The sequence below is a fragment of the Hemitrygon akajei genome, chromosome 22, assembly GCF_048418815.1.
Source record: "Hemitrygon akajei chromosome 22, sHemAka1.3, whole genome shotgun sequence".
Lineage (NCBI taxonomy): Eukaryota > Metazoa > Chordata > Chondrichthyes > Myliobatiformes > Dasyatidae > Hemitrygon > Hemitrygon akajei.
This window is the reverse complement of record NC_133145.1, coordinates 23,869,012-23,878,547: the sequence shown is the minus strand read 5'-3', so window position 1 is coordinate 23,878,547 and position 9,536 is coordinate 23,869,012.

The window sequence follows — 9,536 nt, the reverse complement described above, 5'->3', positions numbered from 1 at the left end:
TATTGATATTCCAGAATGCCTCTCCTGTGCTTCCCACTCCCTCCCCTCTTAAAATTAAACTTAAATGTTGTAGATTTATTTAAGAACAAACTCAAATTCAAAATTGGAAACTTTCTAAACTATAACATGTCAGACAGTGAAATTGAGAAGCATATCAATTATGAATATAAACATTTTAATATACAAGAACAAGATAAATAGAAGCTGGAATAGATCATTTGTCTCTCATGCCTATACCACTGCTATATATGATCATGCCTAATCATTTACCTCAATCTGTTATATGATTCTCATATCCTTTGATAGGTTCCTTAAGGTTGTCATAGCTGGGGAATGTAGTGGGAATAAGCTCCACCATCTATTAAATATTCCCAATAGTGTGTTTTTCAAATAGCCTCAGACAACCAAGTCCATTTCCTGGACTTGATGTGTGGATAGCTACTAAGTCTGGTGGAATCAGTTCTTCTGACAGGAGAAGAGGTAAAGGCAAGTTACTGGTGTCTTAAAACCATTCACTTCAGGCAAATGTGGCTCATCAGCTGTGGTTGGCAGCTCATCTAGGAGAAGGAAAACTGATTTCAAACCTCTGCTGCCTTGTAGCTATATATGTTCATGAGGAAGGCTTCATGAGTAAACCCCAAGGATAAGTCTGGATCTGGAATTCCTAAGACAGTCCTACGTTGAGTTCAACAATGACTGGAAACTGGTCCTAAACTGCATCAGTCTCTGTCGTTCCTTTGAATTCATCAGCTGCATGGAGAGAGGAAGCCTGTCGCATGGGCAGCAGCTTGCTCTCCATATCGTCCTGCCCTGGCTTGCATACTGGCTTGTGTATCATGTAGGAAGCTAAGATGCAATATCCATAGTCAACTCTAACCATCAGAGGCCTCAGATCCCTTAATATCCAAGAATCTATTGGCTTCTATCTTGACTATATTCAATGACTGAACTCTTAACATCCTCTTAGGCTGAAAACTCCAGGAATTCAGAAGACATTGGGTAAGGGAGAGTCTTCTTATTTCTGACCTGAAAAGCTGATCCCTTCTCTCTGAGATTGTAAGCCTGAGAATTTTTCTTTATGTCAAAGAGCTGTTTCTTCTCTTCAACAGGAGTTCAGTGAGATCCCCTCTCACTGCTCCCCTTCTGTGATCTTTGCTGCTCTTCAGTATTTTGTTTGTGTGTTTTCTTCTTTAAAGACACAAAAACATGGGTTTAGTTTCATTGGCACTTTCTTGCTCACCAGAATAATTTCTCTCAGTTGTAAAATCCTAGAGCCATTAATTCAGTATTAGCAAGGGTTAGTATCATCAGCATGGTAAAAAATGTTCATTATTGTTATGTAAACAAAACAATTATGTCAATACCAATTAACCAAACCAAGATTGATAGGATTTCTATCATAATTGTTTCTACCACTTGTGTTGCCCTACTCATTTCCAATGAAGACCAATGGATGTTGAGGTACTAACTAGTTATTTCAAAGCTTGATGATCTCAAAATTAAGGTCAACAAATCATAACAATAAGTTTAATTTTTTTGTATTTTTAAAAATTTATATCTTCTTTCAAATCTACTTTTGTTTCTTTACTTGCCCTATTTACCATTGGCACGCACCATCATCTCTGCTATCAATCAGCTGATCATCCTAAATCTTAATAGTGGTTTTATTTCTTTTCCCACTTTAATCTTTCCCTAACTCTATACCTGCCTTAAAGCTATGCATCTCTACACTTTGTCCTTCACCTGAAATTTCAATGATGTTTCCTTGATGTTTCAATGGCGTGTTGGGGAGGAAGCATTAAGAAGAGGGACGCCTCACGTCTTAATAAGCTGGTAAGGAAGGCGGGCTCTGTAGTGGGCAAAGTACTGGAGGGTTTAACATCGGTAGCTGAGCGAAGGGCGCTGAGTAGGCTATGGTCAATTATGGATAACTCTGAACATCCTCTACATAGCACCATCCAGAGACAGAGAAGCAGTTTCAGCGACAGGTTACTATCGATGCAATGCTCCTCAGACAGGATGAAGAGGTCAATACTCCCCAATGCCATTAGGCTTTACAATTCTACCGCCAGGACTTAAGAACTTTTTAAAAGCTATTATTAATGCTTTTTGAGATAGTGATTTAGATGCATATCATATTTTTTACTGAGTTAAGTATTGTATGTAATTAGTTTTGCTACAACAAGTGTATGGGACATTGGAAAAAAAAAAGTTGAATTTCCCCATGGGGATGAATAAAGTATCTATCTATCTATCTATCTATCTTCTCTATAGAATTATCCAATAAATATTTTAGCATTTCTGTTTTCATCGTCACCTTTGTTAACAAGTATGACTTAGTAACAAAAGTTGGAATAAGAGTTACAGATCACCTTTGATCAAATGGACTGGAGGAACTTTCTTGATGGGCTGAATGACCAACTCATGTCTGCATGTTTGTTCATGTTACAAATAATATAAAAATAATTGACGTACATAGTAAGAATAGGTAACATTCCCCTTTTCATAATGTTGTTTTGGCATTTTCCTTGAATTTTGTAGATCAAATTGCAAAACTCTAAGTATGTATTTTATTTTATTGAGTACTGTAGCAGTGTGCTACACACAGCGCTGCAATAACGACACGGAGTTGGTGAGCTGCGGTTACAAAAGAGATTTATTCAAACTTCGCAGCCTCGCTTTAAAGCCTTCCTGACCCCGCCCTCCCCGGGCAGGAATGCTGTAGGAATGCTGTATATTCACAGTCCCGTCCCACGCGTGGGCTTTTCCCCTTGCTGGTGAAGCAGGCTTGGCGCCCTCTCCGGGACCTGCCTCGATGCCGGCGTGTGCTGCTTTGTGAGCCGGTTCGAATGCTCTGGGAAGTGGGTCACCACAGTACCATTTTAATGTGTGAACATACATATATACATAGCAAATCAGTATTCTAGAAACAAGAACTAGCGATGATATTGGATATGTAGCAATATAATGGAGGGAAATAATGTCAGCACTTGGGGCAACATTGGGTTTTGAAAATCATGCAAAACTACAGCTTTAGAAATCAGAAAGAAAAAGACAGTGCAAGAAATACTCAACAGCTCAAGACAGAAACAGAGCTATCAGGTCAATGAATCTTCATCAGAACTGGGAGTATGAGTAGAGCTACTAGGACTTGATGTTTCAATCCCAATGATAAAGTCGGCACCCTCGATGTTGGTAGTGGCTTGGAGTAGTGAGAGGAGGGTAGCTACATCATCCGGGTCATCAGGTGGGCACCCTCCTTCTTTGATGTTTCGTTGATAAGCCCACAACATCTCCAGAGGACTCAACGGTGCTACCTGGCATCCCAGATACACCCCCCTCAGTTCCGTACCCTCCTGTCTTCATCTTGCAGCCCAGTTGTTATCTTCCCTTTTAATCCAAATCCAATTGCTGCTTTCCTCTGCTGCATTTGACAAGGACTTGATTGCTTGTTGGAGGGAGACACCCCTCACCCCCATCTTCTTCAATAGACTGTTCATAGATGTAGCACCGAATCCCCTGCATCCCACTTCTACAGGGAAAATCTTGGTCTTCCAGCCATTCTGAGCAGCTTCAGTTGCTAGTTCAGAGTACTTGGTCTTTTTCCTCTCATAAACTTCTTCAACACCATCTTCCCATGGTACTGTCAATTCCACAATATCTGCCAGCTTGGCTGTTGTGGACCACAGGACTATGTCTGGCCAGAGTGTTGTAACCGCAATGTCTGGGGGGAAAACACGAGCTTTTTCTCCAAGTCCACATCCATTTTCCAATCCCGAGCAACATGCAACATGAAAGCTTATATCCTTTGATGTTACTTGGTGCTCTGGAGGTTGGCCTGCTGGTACAAATCGTGTAATGTGGATATTTCCTGCTGATGTTTGTGGGAGAGCGTTTACTGTGGTTTGCCTCTGTTCCAAGATTGATGCCAGCTGTCTGAGAACTTAGTTATGCCGCCAAGTATACCGCCCCTGGCTGAGGCTCATGGTGCATTCTGTTAAAATGTGCCTTAGTGATCTAGGTGCTTGACAAAGAGAGCAAGTGGGGTCTTCTCCCCACCACTGGTTCCAATTTTGAGGTGTTGGTAAGAGGTCATAAGTGGCTCTGATGACAAAACTTAGCCAAGATCCCTCCATCTCCCAGATGTCACACCAACTGAGTTTCCTCTTTTCCAGGCTGTCCCCTACTTGGCCATTGAAACGGCACTGGCGTATCGCTTTGCCTCCTCCTGTCTCCTCACCTCCTCCACCACGAGCCATCTCTTCTGCACTGATGTTGCCTTGTGCCATTGAGGAGCCTTTGGGACAAGCCCGAGACCAGCTCTCCCATGTTTGACTTGGCCAACCACATCCCTGAAGTGAAGAGCAGACCTAGCACTCTGAACGGCTTCAGATGGGGTCCACTTCCTCCCCATTGCCACCCGGGGGTCCGCTGTTCGAATAACAGTATCTTCCGATTCAGTGAGGGTAATGACCAACTTTGCTTTGGTGCATTTGTATTCTTCCACAAGACTTGTAATTGGTAATTCCAATTTGCCGTTCCCGTACAGTCCAACAGGACTTAAGCATCGTGGAATTCCAAACCACTGTTTCGCATGTGTGCTGATCACTCTTTCAAGCTTTTCCACCTTGTTGATGGGGATTTCATACACTGTTAAAGGCCACATGAGTCTTGGAAGTATGCCGAACTGGAAGCACCACAGCTTGAGTTTTCCTGGCAGCAAGGTCTTGTTGATGCGAGCTATGTACGTGATGGTATCCTTTTTGAGTCGTTTAAACTGCTCGGTGTCCTTGAGCTTAGCATCGTACCATTGGCCCAAGCTCTTCACTGGCATTTCTGACACAGTTGGGACAGGTGTTCCGTCAATATGAAATCTTTGATCCATGAGTTGACCTTTGACAATGGAGATGCTTCTGCACTTGCTGGGCTTGATCTTCTTCCTCGCCCGTGTGATGGTTTGATGAAGCTTTTGCAGAAGTCTCTTGGTGCAGGGGACAGTTGTCATCAATATTGTTATATCGTCCATATAGGCTCGTATCGGTGGCAACCTTTGACCAAACTGTAGCCGTTTTCCTCCCGCAACCCATTTTGAGGCTCTGATAATGAGCTCCATTGTCATAGTGAAGGCCAATGGGGAGATGGTGCACCCCGCCATGATGCCTACTTCCAGTGGTTGCCAAGCTGTGGTGAAGTCTGATGTTGTGAGACAAACTTGCAGATCCTGGAAGTAGTGTTTTACCAGATTTGTTGTTGTTGCAGGCACCTGAAAGAATTCAAAAGCAGGCCACAGCAGGGAATGAGGAACTGATCCATTGGCGTTGGCCAGGTTGAGGAACAAGACATGCAGATCCTTTCCTTCTTTCTTAACTGTCTGGATTTGGTACCATATGACGCTGGTATGTTCAAGGCATGCTGAGGCCTGCTATACCAGCCTTTTGGATTGCTGTGTCAATGAAATGGTTTTGTTTCAGATATTTTGTTAAGTCTTTGCGCCAACACGCTGAAAAAGATCTTGGCTTCTATGTTCAGAAGGTTTATTTGGCGAAACTGTTCAATGGTGGACGAATTCTTTTCTTTTGTGATCAGAACTCCCCCCGCTCTTCTCCAGGCTTTGGGGATAACTTGCTTTTTCCGCGCAACCTTCATGTTTCTCCAGAGGAATCTCAGAACATCCGGGGTGTTCTTGTAGACACAATAATGGAACACCGTTAGGGCCTGGTGCGGATCCCGATCTTGCCTTCTTCACTGCCTTTTTTACCTCACTCAGCTTGGAAGGGCTGATGTTAAATAGATGTTGTGGGGGTGAGATTGGTGGGATGTCAGCTGGGACAAGTATCGGTTCATCTTTTAGCTCATTGGTGTGGGTGGTTCTGAAATATCTTTCAATTTCTTCTTTTGATACTTTCAAGGATCCGCTTTTCTCTTTTGTGAAATGCCTTTCACATATTTAAAGGGGTCTTTGTAGAAGTCTGTTCTAGCTTTTTCCTTCTTTTTGCGTCGTTTCCTTAAATTCTCTGCTCTCCGCAACTTCGAGAGCTTCTGTTTTAGGTCCTCTTGAAGGAGGTTGATGCCCTCCCTTTCTTCTGCTGTTGCTTTTCTCCACAACTTCCTCAGGCCTCTTCTTTCTTTAATAAGTTGTTGGATTTCCTGGAGACGACGGGATTTGTGGGGAGGAGGCATATCTTTCCTGCTGACTTGTTCCTTCACTCCAAATTTCTCCTTTCCGTAGCTGTAGATTAGGTCGCCCATCTTCTCCAACTTCTTTTCTGCTGATCCCTTGATGCCACTTAAGATCAGGTTCACATCTGCATTGATGGTTTCCCACTCCTTGCTGTTAGACTTTGGCCATTTCACCAATGGCTTACGTCCTTGCATGTTCTCCACTTTACGATGTGCCTGGCTGTGTCTTGGACTGCTGCTTGTGCCTGAAACTTCTTCCACATCCCGTAGGGTGCTGATACTCTGCGGACTGTGGGTTTCTTCCTGCCGCTGAGTTTCATCCGACTGATTTGACCTTCCTCTTAACAGAATCTGGTCAATGCGGGGCCCTAGGTTGGAGATTTTCAAGCATTTCTTCCATCCTTGATGAATTTTAAGATCACGAATTGATGTTACTTTAGTCCAGCCACACCTACAGGTCTGAAGAACATGTCCAGATGCTGGCTTCTCAAGCGTATTGCCACTTTCTTGATTCATTGTTGTGTCCATGCCAAGGTTCGTTACCGGGAGGTCAGTCAGAGAGTGAATATAAGCATGTAATAATCTTTAGGAAAAGGAGTTTCTAAGATAAGGTGCAGACCCAGGTACTCCAAATGACACAGTCATTTAGAGCAATCTAGTTAATAGATCAATGATGGCAATTAGATACATCAAAAACAGCATAAAATAACAGACTGGAACTGTAATATGCACAACAGTTCCTGGAAATCTGAACAGAAGAGATTTCTGGAAATAGCATATGTGGAGACAGAAACACTGAGTTAACGAACAGAAATTTATATCAGAAATGGCTACTCTGATGCTAACAGGAAATACTGGTTATCTGAGATTGTTAAATTTAAAATGGGTCTCAAAGATTGCAACCTGCCTAGTGATAAAATAAGGTTCTGCTTCAAAAGCTTATATCAGATTTTGTGGAACAGTGCAGGACTGAAAGACAGAAAAGTTAGAGAACAAGGAGACCATTCAACCTGTTGAGTCCAAGCTTCCTCTCAGATCAGTCCCACCAATCATATTCTCCCATCCATCTTTCCCGGACCACTTCCTCACTTCTGTGGAGCATATTTGCTTTTTCCCCTTCCACCTGTTTCGACAACTCTTGGAAAACTTGTTGACTGTAATGTGGACTGGTGAGGCTACGGGATCTTTGAATTTGATGGGATTTTATGGAGTACTGCTAAGATTTTGCAGCAACTGGCATCTAAGCTGGAAAATTCTCCCGTTTGAGAAGCATAAGAATAAAGATTTTGCTCACAAACAGACTCCTACTATCTTTCAGCTTTGTGGGTGGGTAACTCTGGTCTAAGGATCACTCTGCATTCTATGCCGACTCTGCAATGAGTTAGACTCTAGGGGGTTTCCTTTAACCATTGTGGAGATTATATTCATGCAAGGCTGGCCTGAAAAAAAAATCCTGAGAGACAGGGATGAAAATTTCCTTTGCAGATTCACTGATGAATCACTGATTAGAGAAAAATTAACATAATTGCTCTTCCATTTTCTGCAATTGTAACATCTTTCCTAAATTACTGAAACCAGGCAAGAGGCATGCCGGCAGCCGCCTAGCAACTAACACAGGAACTTAAAGCTGCAACGTACTTTACTTTTTTCTATAATTAGATTTTAGGTAAATAGAACGGCGACGCCAAAGCAAGGCTTAGTTTAAAACGGGCACCTAGATTTACATTCCGAATTTCATAATGAACCAGTTGTTTGCTCACATTGACAAGGGTAGACCTGTAAGGCTTTGATCTGCCTGATCCCGCTTCTTAAGAAATGAGAGATCTACTTTGGCAGAGGGATTTAGTTTCGGCTCGGCTGCTTCTCAAACACTCGACACAACGGGCAGAGCCGCGTATTTAGAGGTCGATTTGTTGTTTATACGAGGGACAAAAGAAGCTGTATATCGGATTGGCAGATAACCCATCTCCACTTCTGTCTATTTGTTGAAGGAAACTATATATTTTTGTGAGCGATATACCGATATATCGCGTTCATTGCAATCACAGAGTTTGGAATACTTTCTAAATTCAAACATTTTATCCCCAGATTGTCATGATCTATTTTATCTTAATTACTTACTTGAAATAAAACAAATTCTTTAAATGCGACCTTTAAATGAAACCTCAAATCTGTTATAAGTTATATTGCATTCACAGACAATATCAACTCTTCAGCTCAGCCACCACACTAAATGGGTAAATTCTCGGACCTTTTATTGACTTACCCCACCTGAGTGACGTCACAGCCAATCGTACAGCCGAATACAGTAGCAATTAAGTATGGCAGAAATAATCGAGACTAGAAGGCAGTCTATAGGAAAGCGAGCAGCCCGAAGTGCGAAACGGGCACCCCGCTACTTTGTCTTTCAAGTTGCAAATGAAATTGATGCCGTAGGACAATTATAGAAACCTGCTTCCACATGCATCTTAAAGCAGGTTTCCGCGGTCGCCTAATCTTTGGACTTCGCATCCTAATGGAAACTTTGTCCTAATATGACTTTTTGTTTTCTTCACTGAGGTACTGAATGAGGTGCTGGAACTGGTTCTTGCTCTAAACCGGTTCTAGTATCTCAGTGGTTCAGTGTTAGTCCCGGTGAATTTGTAAGAATAGAATTCGCAATAGACACATCCAAAATCCTTCAAAGAGTCTGTGTGGCACTCACCCGATCTCTTACATTTAAAAGCAAAGTATGTAGGTAAAACTGAAATGGCCGAGTAGATTTGATGGGTCGAATTGCTTACTTCTGCTGCGATGCCTTATGAAACATTTTTTTTTGCCATCATTGCAGACCCTACTGAGCACTTCAGTACTCTTGTCAATATTTGATGCAAAAAACTGCTTTCATGTTACAATCTGAACGTGAAAAAAAATTTGCAACAAAGCTTAAACACGTATAGAATTCAAGTAATTTTGCAAATAATCCAATACAAAGACGAAAGTAGTGTTGTGTTTCTAAATCAAAACATTAGCAAGGTATAAGAGTAAAGTTACTTGAAACCAAGATATCACATTGACAACAGTCACTCTGGAATTTTGACTGCTAATCCTCTTTCCTGACATCTTCAAAGATAAAGATTCGAAGTACATTTATTAACAAAACATGTATGCAGTATATAACCCAGAGGTTCGTCTTCCCCACAGACAGCCAAAAAACAAAGAAAAAAAAACATGGAACCCGTTCAAAGAAAAATATCAACACCACCCTCCCCGCTAAAAAAAAGACAAATCTCTCAAACGGCAAAAAAAAATAAACGAGCGATAAGCAGAATATAAAACACAAAATTAAAAAGAGTCCAGCATATTCAGTTCAGCTC